Source organism: Myotis daubentonii, chromosome 2, assembly GCF_963259705.1.
Source record: "Myotis daubentonii chromosome 2, mMyoDau2.1, whole genome shotgun sequence".
Lineage (NCBI taxonomy): Eukaryota > Metazoa > Chordata > Mammalia > Chiroptera > Vespertilionidae > Myotis > Myotis daubentonii.
The window spans coordinates 113,876,491-113,891,753 of record NC_081841.1 but is presented as its reverse complement, the minus strand read 5'-3'; the positions used below and the strand labels follow the sequence as shown (position 1 = coordinate 113,891,753).

Genomic DNA, 15,263 nt, shown 5'->3' with positions numbered 1-15,263 from the left:
TTGTGACTGGCGATGAAAAGTGGATTTATTTTTAGAATCCCAAATGCACAAAATCATGGGTTGATCCAGGTCAACCATCAACATTGACTGCAAGGCCACATTGGTTCAGAAAGAAGACAATGCTCTGTGTTTGGTGGGATCAGGAAGGTGTGGTGTATTATGACCTTCTAAAACCAGGTGAAACCGTTAATGCTGATCACTACTGACAACAAATAATCAATTTGAACCATGCTTTGATCGTGAAATGACCAAAATGTGCCAGAAGACATGGCAAAGTAATTTTGTTTCATGATGATGCACCATCACACACTTCAAAACCAGTTAAAGACACGTTACAAGATCGTGCCTGGGAAGTATTAACCCATCCACTGTATTCACCAGACCTTGCTCCAGATTACCACTTGTTCCTATCGATGGCACACACACTTTCTGAGCAGCACTTCAAAACATAGGAAGAAGTGGAAAATTGGGTCTCTGAATGGTTTGCCTCAAAACAACAAAAGTTCTATTGCGATGGTATCCACAAATTACCTGAAAGATGGGGAAAATGTGTAACTAGCGATGGATATTACTTTGAATAAAGCACTTCTGATGTTTCTCTTGAAATTATCGTGTTTTCTTTGATTACAAAATCTGCATTATTAACCGATACACCTAGCATAATATGGCTATTATATGCCTGAACTACTCTATAAGTCGACAGTAAAATGTAACTATGCTTCACAACGCTTCCTGGGGAGAAATTGTTTTTCATGTCGCAAGTTGGAACAATAGAAAAATTTTTCTACTTTTGGCCTCTAGGAATCCCAATGAATTCCTCCACCAAAGAGAGGTAGGGGAGAGGCTCCAGCAATAATCAGTGGCAGTGTGGGAGTCAGGGAAACCTGCTTCCAGTGCTACATCAAAAGACAGACAGTCCTATAGAAAGAGCTGAGGGCAGAGAAAGGACCAATATCCAACAGTGATCATTGTCTGGGTAGTATCAAAGTATACCTCTAAATACTCCCACAAAAAATACTACCTCTCTCTGACCAATAAATGTGTACAGTAATAACGTGTGTGTGTGTGTGTGTGATGAAGGTAGATGGTAGGTGACTGTCAATGCAACTCAGGCTATCATAGCAGGGACAGTAAAACCAAAGCCCCAAGAGTTATTGTACCCACAAGATATGCCCCAACCATCCAGTGGTATGAATTTAAATTCAAATCCTCCAAAATAAACTTGAAAAGGAAGTACAAGTCTTTAATGTAACAATATATACATTGTCAATATTTTAGAGGAAAAGATACTTTGTAAAGCATTCATGAATTCCACCATTCAATGAGTACATAATGAAAGCATTGTTGGATGGATTTACTGTACAATTAATAGAAAATCAATAGCAGTTCTACATTAAAAAGGTGTTGTTCTTCAAATACTCTACTTGGAAAAGTAAATGTGAAATATTGTAATAACTCAAATAATGTAAGATCAAAGAGCCACATATGTTCTGAGAAAAGATATATCTTTTCAGTTAAAAAATAAGGAAAATTTTCTACCTAGGAACAAATTTAACAAAGGCTTTGAAGGACCTATACACTGAAACTACAAGACATTATTAAAATAAATTAGGGAAGACACAAAAAATGGGAAAATATTCTGTGTATTGAAAGAATCAACATAGTTAAAATGAACAAAGCAATTTGTAGATTTAATACAATCCCCATCAAAATTCCAATGGAACAAAAAATCATCAGATTTGTACAGAACAACAAAAGACCCCAAATAGCCAAAGCAATCCTAAGAAAAAAAGAACAAAGCCAGAGGGATCACCATACCTGATTTCCAATTATACTATAAAGCATGGTATTGGCAAAAAAAAACAACATGCAGACCAATGGAACAGAATTGAGAGCCCAGAAATAAACCTACATGAATATGGGCAAATCATTCTCCACAAAGGAACCAAAAACATACAATGGAAAAAAAGAAAGCCTCTTCAAAAAATGGTGATTGAATAACTGGAAAGTCACATGCAAAAGAATAAAACTAGTCACCATACACAAAAATAAACTCAAAAGGAATCAAAGACCAAAATATAAGACTGAAAGAATAAAATACATATAAGAAAACATAGGTACTATACTTATGGACCTTGGCTTTAGAGAGGACTTTATGCATTTGACCTCAAGAGCAAAAATAAATGAATGGGACTATATCAACCTAAAAAGCTTCTGCATAGCAAAAGAAGCCACCAACAAAATAAAAAGGCAATCAACTGAATGATATTTGCAAACAATAGCCCTGACAGCAGTTAATATCCAAAGTATATAAAACACTCATACAACTTAACACCAAACAAACAAACAATCCAATTTAAAAATGAGCCAAAAATGGGCAGAGTACCTGAACAGATACTTCTCCTAAGAACAGATACAAATGGCCAACAAATTTATGAAAAGATGTTCAACTTCACTAGCTATCAGTGAAGTACAAATCAAAAACTCATCCCTGTGAGAATGGCTATTATCAACAAGATAACTTATGGGGCTTCTCCAGCCGCGACTGGCACAGCTAGAAAGTGAACGAGTCCTGAGTAGGGGCGACTGGAGATTGAGAAAAAGAAAGAGACAGACACAGAGACAGTAGGGAAAGCTGAGACCAGGTGGGACAATGTTCTTGGATGGAGAGACAGTGACCCAGAGTTAGTGCAGTGCGTTTATTATATACAGCATGATACCAGGAAGTTTTACTAGAGTTTAAGACAAAGGAAATTATGTGAAATCATGCTTAAAGATCAAGCTGCAGTTCTTCATTCTCATGGCTTCTCGTAATCCTCAGGCCTGACTGGAACCTGATAATTGCATTCCCCCCCGGTGCCTGGCTGGACTTAGATAATTACACCCACTCCCTGGCGCCTGAGCAAAAGGTCAGGACTGACAACATTCTTGCCTTTTGGCAAGGTATGTTTCCAGGACATGGCTTGCCGACACCGCTGGTCTCGCTCAAGTGCTCTTCCAGGTGCCCTCTACAACAATAAGTGTTGGAGCGGTTGTGGAGAAAAAGAAACCCTCATACACTGCTGATAGGAATGTACACTGGTACAGCCACTATGGAGAACAGTATGAAAGTTCCTCAAAAAATTAAAAATGGAGTTACCATATGACCCAGCAAATCACTCTTCTGGGTATCTAACTCCAAAACTGGAAACATTTATTTGTATAGCTGTATGTGTCCCTATGTTCATTACAGCATTACTCAGGGTGGCCAAGACATGGAAACATCAAAGTGTCCTTTGGTAAATGATTGGATAAAGAAGATGTGGTATATATACACAATGGAATACTACTCAGCCATAAGATAAGATGAAATACAGCCATTTGTTACAACATGGATGGATCTTGGGAATATCATGCTAAATAAAAATGAGTTAAATTAAAAATAATTAAGAACCAGAGGAGATTAAAAATGGTGGCAGAGTAAGTGGATGCTTCACAGATAGGCTCCCAGGAACAAACTGATATTACAACTAAAATACAGAAAAACTTCCTGAATAATCAATGGAAAACTCCCAGGAGAGAACCCTGACACCCGAGGATTGAAAATGGAGACTGCTTAGGGACTGGTGGGAGGGGAGAGGTGTGAAAGGGCTGGCCAGGCACCCACAGAGCAACTGTATTCCTGGAGAGATATCTCAGCTGTGGGGGGGTTGCCACTGAGAGCTCTGGGATAATCTCCAAGCTGGGCTCCCCCAACAGAGAGCACCAAAACTGAGGAAAGTACCCAAATAACATCTGACTGTGAAAAGCAGTGGGTGCTGTCTGCCAGAGAGTAACAGCTGAAAATTCAGGCACCCTCTTAAAGGGCCAATGCACAAAATTCCCTCTGGAGCCACCCATCTTGTGCTCTCCCAGAAGGAGGGTGAAATGGACTGGAGCTGTGAGAATAGAAGGCAGGACTGGGGACTCAGGGGATAGAGCTCAGCAGGCAGATAGCCCAAGTTTCCTGGGCTGAATCATTCACTCTCCCAGTAGAGGACATCTTTCCCACATGGATATTTGCCTTACCTGTGGGGAAGACAGTTGACACACCCTATTGGAAAACGAATTGCCCTGAGGCCACTTAAGAGATTAAAAATAACAATTAGCCTCAAGGCAGAGACAACTGCCCCACCCTGTTGGGAAAAAAAAACTCTTCCCACACCTGAGGACAATGGCCTGGGGGACAATTCAAGTCAGAATTCTATCAGTCTGCAGGCAGAGGCAGTTTCTGGAGGCTTTGAATTGATTCCTGATCTACTTAGTCAGAAACAGCCTTTAACACTGTCCTGCAAAAGATTGAGAGGTGTAGAGGATCTACCTAATACATAGTAACAAACCCAAGCAGAAAGCCAAAATGAGGAGACAAAGAAACAACCCCGAAATGAAAGAACTAGAGAATTATCCAGAAGAGATAAATGGAGCAGAGATAAGAAATTTATCTAAAACAGAGTTCAGAGTAATGATGGTAAAAATGATCAACAGTATGAAAAAAGATATAGTAACTATGAAAAAAAAAACAGTCTGAGATAAAGAATGACATAACACAAAGAACACATTGGAAGGAAAACACAGCAGATTGGGGGTAGCTGAGGATCGAATCAGTGAATTAGAAGATAGAGTTGAAAATATCAATCAGAGAACCAAAAGGAAAAAGCAATTAAAAAACAGAAGGGCAGCTTAAGGGAGCAGTGGGACTTGTGAAACGTAAAAATACTAGGTGTATCAGTTAATAATGGCGGATTTTGTAATCAAAGAAAACACTATAATTTCAAGAGAAACATCAAAAGTGGTTTATTCAAAGTAATGTCCATCGCTAGCTACACATTTTCCCCATCTTTCAGGTAATTTGTGGATACCCTCCCAATAGAACTTTTGTTTTTTTTGAGGCAAACCATTCAGAGGCCCAATTTTCCACTTCTTCCTATGTTTTGAAGTGCTGCTCAGAAAGTGTGTGTGCTGCCGAAACCGGTTTGGCTCAGTGGATAGAGCATCGGCCTGCGGACTAAAGGGTCCCAGGTTCGATTTCGGTCAAGGGCATGTACCTGGGTTGCGGGCACATCCCCAGTAGGAGATGTGCAGGAGGCAGCTGATCGATGTTTCTCTCTCATCGATGTTTCTAACTCTCTATCTCTCTCCCTTCCTCTCTGTAAAAAATCAATAAAATATATTAAAAAAAATAAAGTGTGTGTGCCATCGATAGGAACAAGTGGTAATCTGGAGCAAGGTCTGGTGAATATGGCAGGTGGGTTAATACTTCCCAGGCACGATCTTGTAACGTGTCTTTAACTGGTTTTGAAGTGTGTGATGGTGCATCATCATGAAACAAAATTACTTTGCCATGTCTTCTGGCACATTTTGGTCATTTCATGATCAAAGCATGGTTCAAATTGATTATTTGTTGTCAGTAGTGATCAGCATTAACGGTTTCACCTGGTTTTAGAAGGTCATAATACACCACACCTTCCTGATCCCACCAAACACAGAGCATTGTCTTCTTTCTGAACCAATTTGGCCTTGCAGTTGATGTTGATGGTTTCCTGGGTCAACCCATGATTTTGTGCATTTGGGATTCTAAAAATAAATTCACTTTTCATCGCCAGTCACAATTCGATGCAAAAAGACTTTCTTTCGTGTCGTTGAAGCAACATTTTACTGATGACTTTTCGGTTTCCATTTGTCTTTTGTTCAGTTGATGTGGCACCTGTTTTCCTTCCTTTAAAATCTTTCCTGTGGGGAGCCGATACAGGGTTAAGCCTCGGACTGACCTGTTGGCAAAGTCACAAACAAGTCCCAGCTTAGAGGGCATAGTCCTTTTAAGCATAATTAGGCTTGACCTTATGATGCTCCCTAGATCTTATCTGGGAAGCTAATAGGCTGAGGGAAGTGCAGCAAGAACAAGAACAAAAACAAGTGAAACTCACAAGAACAGTGTAAACAAGTGAAACTCACAAGAACAGTGTAACTTTGGTAACCACTACCTTGTTTACCTCTGACTATAAAATAAAGGCTCAACTTGCCTTGGGATCTTTCTCTGTGGCCTCAGCCAGGCACAGGAAGATCCACGGAGACTAAAGAGAGCTATGCTGATTATCTGAACGCTATCTCCGTGTAAATCATTCTTCGCTGACTCTGTCCACACCTTTGGGAACCCCTGGACTGCTGGGGCTGGACCCCGGCACTTTCCCATTGCTTGTAAACAATCAGAAAGTGTTTGCTGAGCAACGTTTAATCTTTCTGCAAGTTGTGTTTGAGTTTGACATGCATCTTCATCCAAATAATGCTTGTAATTGTTGGTCTTCAAACTTTTTCGATTGGCCTGGACATTCTTTGTCTTTCACATCGAAATAATCATTTTTAAAGCAATTAAACCAGTGTTCACAAATATCTTGAGATGGAGCATGTTCACCATAAGCTTTCCAAAGTATACAATAACTTTTTCTTAAAAATAAAGTAATAAATTATAACTTCCTGCAAATGCTCTTTTTTTGGCACAAATTTTGACATTTCTAAGTAAAAATATCTATGATGTTAACACCTTCAGCAAATTTGACATATGAAGTTTTGAATCTTGCTGTCAATACAACAAAATAGCATACATATCAAATCGCATATATATCAACATATGTGTAACTCCCATCTATTTTTAAAAAATCCACATTATTAACTGATACACCTGGTATTAGAATAGCAGGTGTGCCAGAAGAGGCAGAAAGGGAGAAAGGAATAGAGAAAATGTTTGAAGAAATAATGGCAGAAAACTTCCATAACCTGGTAAAGGAAAAAGTCACACAAATGCAGGAGGCACAGAGAACCCCAAACAAGAAGAATCTAAACAGACCCATGCCTGGACACATCATAATTAAAATGCCAAAAATTAAAGACAAAGAGAGAATCTTAAAGGCAGCAAGAGAAAAGAAAACTGTTACCTACAAAGGAGTTCCCATAAGGCTGACACCTGATGTCTCATCAGAAACTCTACAGGCCAGATGGCAATGGCATGAAGTACTCAAGGTAATGGAAAGCAAGGATATGAGACCAAGATTACTATATCCAGCAAGGCTATTATTCAAAATAGATGGTCAAATGAAGAGCTTCCCAGACAAAAAAAGGCTAAAGGAGTTTATCACCCCCAAGCCAGCATTACAAGAAATGCTAAAGGGATTGCTGTAAGGGATTGCTGAGAAGAAAAAAACAGAAAGAAACCTAGCCATTCAGAATTAAGATGGCTATAAATAAGTTCCTCTCAATGATAACTCTAAAAATAATGGATTAAATGATCCAATCAAAAGGTGTAGGGTAGCTGAATGGATACAAAAACATGACCCAACTATATGCTGTCTACAATAGACCAACCTCAAAACAAAAGACACACACAGGATGAAAGTGAAGGAATGGGAAAATGGAAAAGAAAAAAATTTGGAGTAGCAATACTCAGCTCGACAAAATAGACTTTAAAATGAAGGCCATTACAAGTGATAACAAAGGTCACTACATAATACTAAAGGGTTTTGATTCAACAAGAGGATATAACCCTGGTAAACATATATGCACCCAATATAGGTCCACTAAATATATAAAAGAAACTTCTATAGGACTTTAACAAATAGATTTATAATACAGTCATAGTAGGGGACTCTAAAACCCCTCTGACTTCACTGGACAGATCTTCCAGACAAAAACTTAACAAGGAAACAGAGACTCTAAATGACACAATGGATCTGATGAATCTAATAGAAACATGTTCATATAGAACATTTCACCCCAATGCAGTGGAATATACATTCTTCTGAAGTACACATGGATCACTGACAAAGATAGACCACATGCTAGCACACAAAACAAGTCTCCACAAGTTCAAGAGGATTGAAATCATATCAAGCACCTTCTCAGATAAAAGTGGTATGAAATTAGAAATCAACTACAGTAAAAACACCCAATAACATTAAAACACATGGAGGCTAATAACTTGTTATTAAACAATGAATGGGTTACCAATGAGATCAAGAAAGAAATCAAACGAATTTTGATTACTGGAAACAAATGAAAATGAACACACTACACCCCTAAATCTATGGGACACAGCAAAAGCAATCCTGGGAGGGAAGTTCATAGCACAACAGGCAAAGCTCAAAAAGAAAAACAAAACAAAACAAAAAAACCCAATAAAAATCAGCAATAAACTATTTAACTCTACATCTTTTTTTTTTAATTTATTTTTTAAGAGCAGTTTTAGGTTCAGCAAAATTGAGGTTACAGAGAATTCCTCTCACACATGCATAGTCGCCCATTATCCAAAATCCATCACCTGAGTGGTACACTTGTTACCTACCTTGACACATTATAATCACCCATAGTTCATTTGTTTATTCAGTGTTGTAGATTCTGTGGGTTTATACAAATGTATAATGACATATATCCATCATTATGGTATCACACACGGTGTTTTTACTTCCATAAAAATCCTGTGCTCTGCCTATTCATCCTTCCTCCTTTACCCTCAATCCTTGGCAACAACAGATTGCTTAGTTTCCATAGTTTCTCAGAATGTCATATATTTGGAATCATACAGTATGTAGCCTTTTCACATAAGCTTCTTTCACTTAGTAATATGCATTTTAAGTTCCTCCCCATCTTTTCATGGCTTGATAGCTCATTTCGTTTCATCATTGAATAATATTCTATTGTCGGGATGTGCCACAGTTTATTTTTCTATTTCCTTACTGAAGGACATCTTGGTTGCTTTCAAGTTTTGGCAGTATGAATTAAGCTATTGCAAGTTTTTAAGCGAGTATCAGTTCTCAACTCCTTTGGGTAAAAACCAAGGAGTGCAATTGTTGGATTGCATGGTAAGAGTATGTTTGGTTTTGTGAGAAACTGAAAAACTGTCTTCCAAAAATGGATGTACCATTTTGCTTTCCTGCCAGCATTTGTAATAAGTTCTTGATTTTCACCATTCTAATAGGTGTGTATTAGTATCTTGTTTTAATTTGCATTTCCCTGATGACATGATATGGAGCATCTTTTCTTTTTTTTTAAATTAAATCTTGCCCTGACCGGTTTGGCTCAGTGGATAGAGCGTCGGCCTGCAGACTGAAGGGTCCCAGGTTTGATTCCGGTCAAGGGCATGTACCTTGGTTGCAGGCACATCCCCAGTGAGGGGTGTGCGAGAGGCAGCTGGTCGATGTTTCTCTCTCATCAATGTTTCTAGCTCTCTATCCCTCTCCCTTCCTCTCTGTAAAAAATCAATAAAAAATATATTAAAAAAAAAATAAAATAAATTAAATCTTTATTGTTAAGATTATTACAGTTGTTCCTCTTTTTTCCCCTCATAGCCCCCCTCCACCCGGTTCCACCCCACCCTCTGCCCTTACCCTCCCCCGTCCTCGTCCTCATCTATAGGTGTACGATTTTTGTCCAGTCTCTTCCCGCACCCCCCACACCCCTTCCGCCCCGAGAATAGTCAGTCCATTCCCTTTCTATGTCCCTGATTCTATTATATTACCCAGTTTGTTCTGGTCATCAGATTATTTATTCACTTGATTTTTAGATTCACTTGTTGATAGATGTGTATTTGTTGTTCATAATTTGTATCTTTACCTTTTTCTTCTTCTTCCTTTTCTTAAAGGATACCTTTCAGCATTTCATATAATACTGGTTTGGTGGTGATGAACTCCTTTAGCTTTTTCTTATCTGTGAAGCTCTTTATCTGACCTTCAATTCTGAATGATAGCTTTGCTGGGTAAAGTAATCTTGGTTGTAGGTTCTTGGTATTCATCACTTTGAATATTTCTTGCCACTCCCTTCTGGCCTGCAAAGTTTCTGTTGAGAAATCAGCTAACAGTCGTATGGGTACTCCCTTGTAGGTAACTGCCTGTTTTTCTCTTGCTGCTTTTAAGATTCTCTCTTTGTCTTTTGCTCTTGGCATTTTAATTATGATGTGTCTTGGTGTGGTCCTCTTTGGATTCCTTTTGTTTGGGGTTCTCTGTGCTTCCTGGACTTGTAAGTCTATTTCTTTCACCAGGTAAGGGAAGTTTTCTGACATTATTTCTTCAAATGGGTTTTCAATATCTTGCTCTCTCTCTTCTTCTGGCACTTTTATAATTCGGATGTTGGTACGCTTGAAGGTGTCCCAGAGGCTCCTTACACTATCTTCATATTTTTGGAATCTTTTCTCTTTTTGTTTTTCCGGTTGGGTGTTTTTTGCTTCTTCGTATTTCAAAACTTTGACTTGATTCTTGCAATCCTCTAGTCTGCTCTTGGAACTCTGTATAATATTCTTTATTTTAGTCAGTGTATGCTTAATTTCTAGTTGGTCCTTTTTCATATCCTCGAGGGTCTTACTAGATTTCTTGAGGGACTCACTCAATTTATCAGTGGTTTCTAGAAAATTCTTGAAAAGCCTTATAAGTGTGGTTTTGAACTCTATATCCAGTAGTTTGCTTTCCTCCATTTCTGTCATTTGTGACCTGTTTCTTTGTCTCCACATTTTTTATGTGTCCCTGTGTTGATAGAGTGTCTTTGTGTGCTAGGTGTCCTATAGGGCCCAGTGGCTCAGCCTCCCCAATTACCTGAGGTGGAACTCTTGGTGCACCCCTTTGTGGGCTGGATGCATAGTCTTGTTGTAGTTAAGCCTTGATTGTTTTAGGTATCACTGGGAGGAATTAACCTCCAGGCCAATTGGCTGTGAGAATCAGCTGTGCCTACAGTGGGAGAACTTCTGTGCTGGAGACACCCTTATGGGGCAAGGCTTGCTTCAGTGGGGCTTTGGTGCTCACTGAGTCTGCCCCCTGAGTGTGTCCCTTATGGATCTGAGGAGTTTTAATCTGATGGTCCCACTCTGACCTCTGGGTACACAGGCTCTTGGATCTCTAAGGAGGTGCTAAGTTAGCCACTTCCTGAGGCAACCCAGCAGGAGCGATGGAAAGATCTGCATATTCCCATCCTTGTTTGGGGTTTGGAGGTGCCTAGATAAGGCCCAGCTGTGAAGCAATGCAAGCTGCTGTGGGGCCTTGGGCCTTCTTTTGGAAGTTCTGGATCTCTCTGACCCAGCTGCAGTTTGTTAGGTAATTTTCAGATTGCAAAGGGCCAGGCCTTTCATATGCAAAAGCCTCTGCACACAGCTTGGGTGGGGCGGGGTCTCAGAGGATAAATAGGGCAGAGCAAGCAGCTCTGGCTTATCCTCAGTCCTGCCCTAAGAGGTCTGGGGTCTCAATGTTCCGGTAATTGCTGCAAGCACCTCTGAGAGAAAGCCGCCCTTGAGTTCTGCCTGCTGCCAGACAGTCCAGTTTCTCCTGTATTAGTCTGGGTCTCCAGAGACTCGCCTGGAACTGGAGTTCAGAGCAGTCAGGAGCTTGAGACTCCCTTCTGATTGAAAAAGACAACCACCTCCTCATTTGCCAGCCCTTTCCACGTGCGCCTCCGTACCTCTGCACTTTACTTCCACACCTCCTCTGAGTCTCAGTGTGCTTTTCTCTTTTTTTCTAGTTGTAGAATTTCCACTCAGCCAGCCTTCCTGTGGTTCTGGATGTTGTCGGTTTAAAAGCCCAGAGTAAGTAGGAGGGAGGAAATAATAAAGATCAGAGTGGAAATGAATGACATAGAGACTAAAAAATGATGCAGAAGATCAATAGAACCAAAAGCTGTTTCTTCAAAAAGATAAACAAGATCGATGGACCTCTAGCCAGGATCACCAGTAAACAAAAAAGAGGACCCAAATAAACTAAATCAGAAATTAAAGAAGTGAAGTAACAACTGACACCACAGATACAAAGGATTGTAATAAAATACTATGAATGACTATATTCCAACAATGGGACAACCTGGTTGAAATGGACATATTCCTAGAAAAATACAACCTTATAAAACTCAATCAGGAAGAATCAGAATACCTGACTAGGCCAGTCATTATTAATGAAATTGAAGCTGTAATAAGAATAAAAAAAAAAAACTCCCAGCAAACAAAATCCCTGGTCCACACGGATTCATGGGGGAGCATTGTCAAATATTCAACACCTCTACTCCTCGAACTGTTACAAAAAATTCATGAGGAAAGGAACACTTCCAAACTCCTTCTATGATGCCATCATCACCCTAATTCAAAAATGAGATAAAAACATGACAAAGAAGAGAACTACAAGCCAATATCCCTGATGACCATAGACACTAAAATCCTCAACAATATTTTAGCAAACCCTAGCTAGTAACACATTAAAAAGATTATACATCATGACCAAGTGGGATTTATTCCAGGTGTGGAAGGCTGGTACAATATTCGCAAATCAATAAATATGTATAGCACATAAACATATTGCAAGGCAAAAAGCACATGATCATATCAATAGATGCAGAAAAAGCATTTGACAAAACACAAAATCCAAAAACATTCAACGAAGTTGGAATATAGAGAGAAACTTACAGCCAACATCATACTCAATGGGCATAGTGATCAGACAAGAAGAAGAAATGAATGGCATCTAAATTGGAAAGGAGGAAGTAAAATGTTCACTATTTGCAGATGACATGATATTGTACCTAGCAAACACTAACAACTCCATCAAAAGACTACTAATTTTAATAAGTGAATTCAGAAACGTAGTAGCATACAAAATTAACACCCCAAAATCCATAGAATTTTTATACACTATCAGAAAGAGAAACTAAAAAAAAAAAAAAATCCCCCCCAAAACCCATATACCATTGCAACAAACAAATTAAGATACTCAGGAATAAACATAACCAAGAAGGTAAAAGACCTGTACTCTGAAAACTACAGGATGTTGAAAAAAGAGATAGAGGAAGACATTAATAAGTGGAAGAATATACCATGTTCATGGATTGGTAGAATTAATATAATTAAAATGTATATAATACCCAAAGCCATCTATAGATCCAATGCAATCCCCAATAAAATACCAATAGCAGCTTTTTACGAAGATGGCGCCGAAAGCTAAGAAGGAAGCCCCTGCCCCTCCCAAAGCCGAAGCCAAAGCAAAGGCTTTGAAGGCAAAGAAAGCAGTGTTGAAAGGCGTCCACAGCCACAAAAAAAAAGAAGATCCGCACGTCACCCACTTTCCGACGGCCAAAGACACTAAGGCTCCGGAGGCAGCCTAAATACCCTCGGAAGAGCGCACCCAGGAGAAACAAGCTTGACCACTATGCCATCATCAAATTCCCCCTGACGACCGAGTCAGCCATGAAGAAGATAGAAGACAACAATACGCTGGTGTTCATTGTGGACGTCAAGGCCAACAAGCACCACATCAAACAGGCTGTAAAGAAGCTCTATGACATCGACGTGGCCAAGGTCAACACCCTCATCAGGCCTGATGGCGAGAAGAAGGCATATGTTCGACTGGCTCCTGACTATGATGCTTTGGATGTTGCCAACAAAATTGGAATCATCTAAACTGAGTCCAGCTGCCTAATTCTAAATATAAAAATTTTACACTGAAAAAAAAAATACCAATAGCAGATTTCACTGAACTAGAACAAACACTCCAAAAATTAATATGGAACCAAAAAAGAACCCAAATAGATGCAGCAATCTTGAGAAAGAGCAACAAAGTTGGAGGGATCACAATACCAGGTATAAAGTTATACTACAATGCCACTGTGCTCAAAACAGCCTGGTACTGGCACAAGAGCAGGCATATAGATCAATGGAACAGAACCCAGAAATTGACCCAAGCCACTATACTCAATTAATGTATGTCAAGAGCATACATTGGAGCAGAGACAGTCTCTTCAATAAATGGTGTCAGGAAAATTGGACAGATATATGCAAGAGAGAGAGAGAGAGAGAGAGAGAGAGAGAGAGAGAGAGAGAGAGAGAGAGAGAGAGAGAGAAACTGGACCACCAACTTACACCATACACAAGAATAAACTCAAAATGGATAAAAGACTTAAATGTAAGATGTGAAACCTTAAAAGTCCTAGAAGAAACCATAGGCTCCAAAATCTCAGACATCTCTAGTAGCAATATGTTTTCGGATACATCTCCCAGAACAATGGAAACTAAGGAGAAAATAAACTAATAGGACTACAGTAAAATAAAAAGCTTTTGCAAAGCAAATGAAACCATCAAAACAATAAGACAGCCCACTACTGGGAGAACATGTTGGCCAATGATATATCTGATAGGGGTTAATCTCCAATATATATAGGGAACTCATACAACCTAAAAAAGAAAGACAAACAATCCAATTAAAAAATGGGCAAAGGAACTAAATTGAAACTTCTCCAACGTGGATATACAGATGGCCAAGAGACATATGAAAAAAATGCTCGAAGTCACTAATCATTTGAGAAATCCAAATCCAAACGACAATGAGATATCACCTCACACCTGTCATAATGGTTATCATCAGCAAATCAACCAATGACAAGTGTTGGGGAGGTTGCTGAGAAAAATGCAGACTGGTGTAACCACTATGGAAAACAGTATGGAGATTCCTCAAAAAATTAAAAATGTAACTGCCATTTGACCCAGTGATCCCACTTCTAGGAATATATCCTAAGAACCCTGAAACACTCATCAGGAAGAATATATGCACCCCTAAGTTCATAGTAGCACAACTTACAATAGCTAAGACTTGGAAACAGCCTAAGTGCCCATCAGCAGATGAGTGGATAAAAAAAATTATGGTACATTTACACAATGGAATACTGAGGCAATAAAAAACAAAGAACTCTTACCATTTTCAACAGCATGGATGGACCTAGAGTGCATTATGCTGAGAGACATAAGCCAGTCAGAGAAAGATAGGTATCACATGATCTCATTCATATATAGAATCTAATGAACCAAATAAACTGATGATCAAAAATAGTCCCAGATAGTCATAGAAGCATGAACAGATTGTTGAACCTCAGAGGGAAGGCAGGGGAGGGCTGGTAGGAAGAGATCAACTAATGAACTTGTATGCATAACCTGTGGACACAGACAATGAGGTGGTGAGGACCTAGGGTGGAGAGGGGGGTAGATGGGAGTGGGCTAGAAGAAGTTAATGGCAGGGAAAAGGAGGACCTGTGTAATAGTTTCAACAATAAAGATTAAAAAAAAAAAAGATTCAGTGCCAGAAGCAGGAGACAGCAAGGCAGAGACTATAAACTCCTTGCTATTCATATGTGTCTGCTGCATTGTCTAATGCACGTAAGAGGACACTGAGGTTGTGACTGGGCAATTTCTTTTCTCTTTCTCTCTCTCTTTTTTTTTGGCTCTTTTTTTTAATTGTTTTTTTGTT

The 15,263-nt window shown here is 39.3% G+C and overlaps 1 pseudogene; it reads left to right on the top strand.

Moving 5' to 3' along the window:
* Positions 1–12,947: 12,947 nt before the first annotated feature.
* LOC132228238 (large ribosomal subunit protein uL23-like) lies at positions 12,948–13,480 on the top strand (annotated as a pseudogene).
* The last annotated feature ends 1,783 nt before the right edge of the window (positions 13,481–15,263 follow it).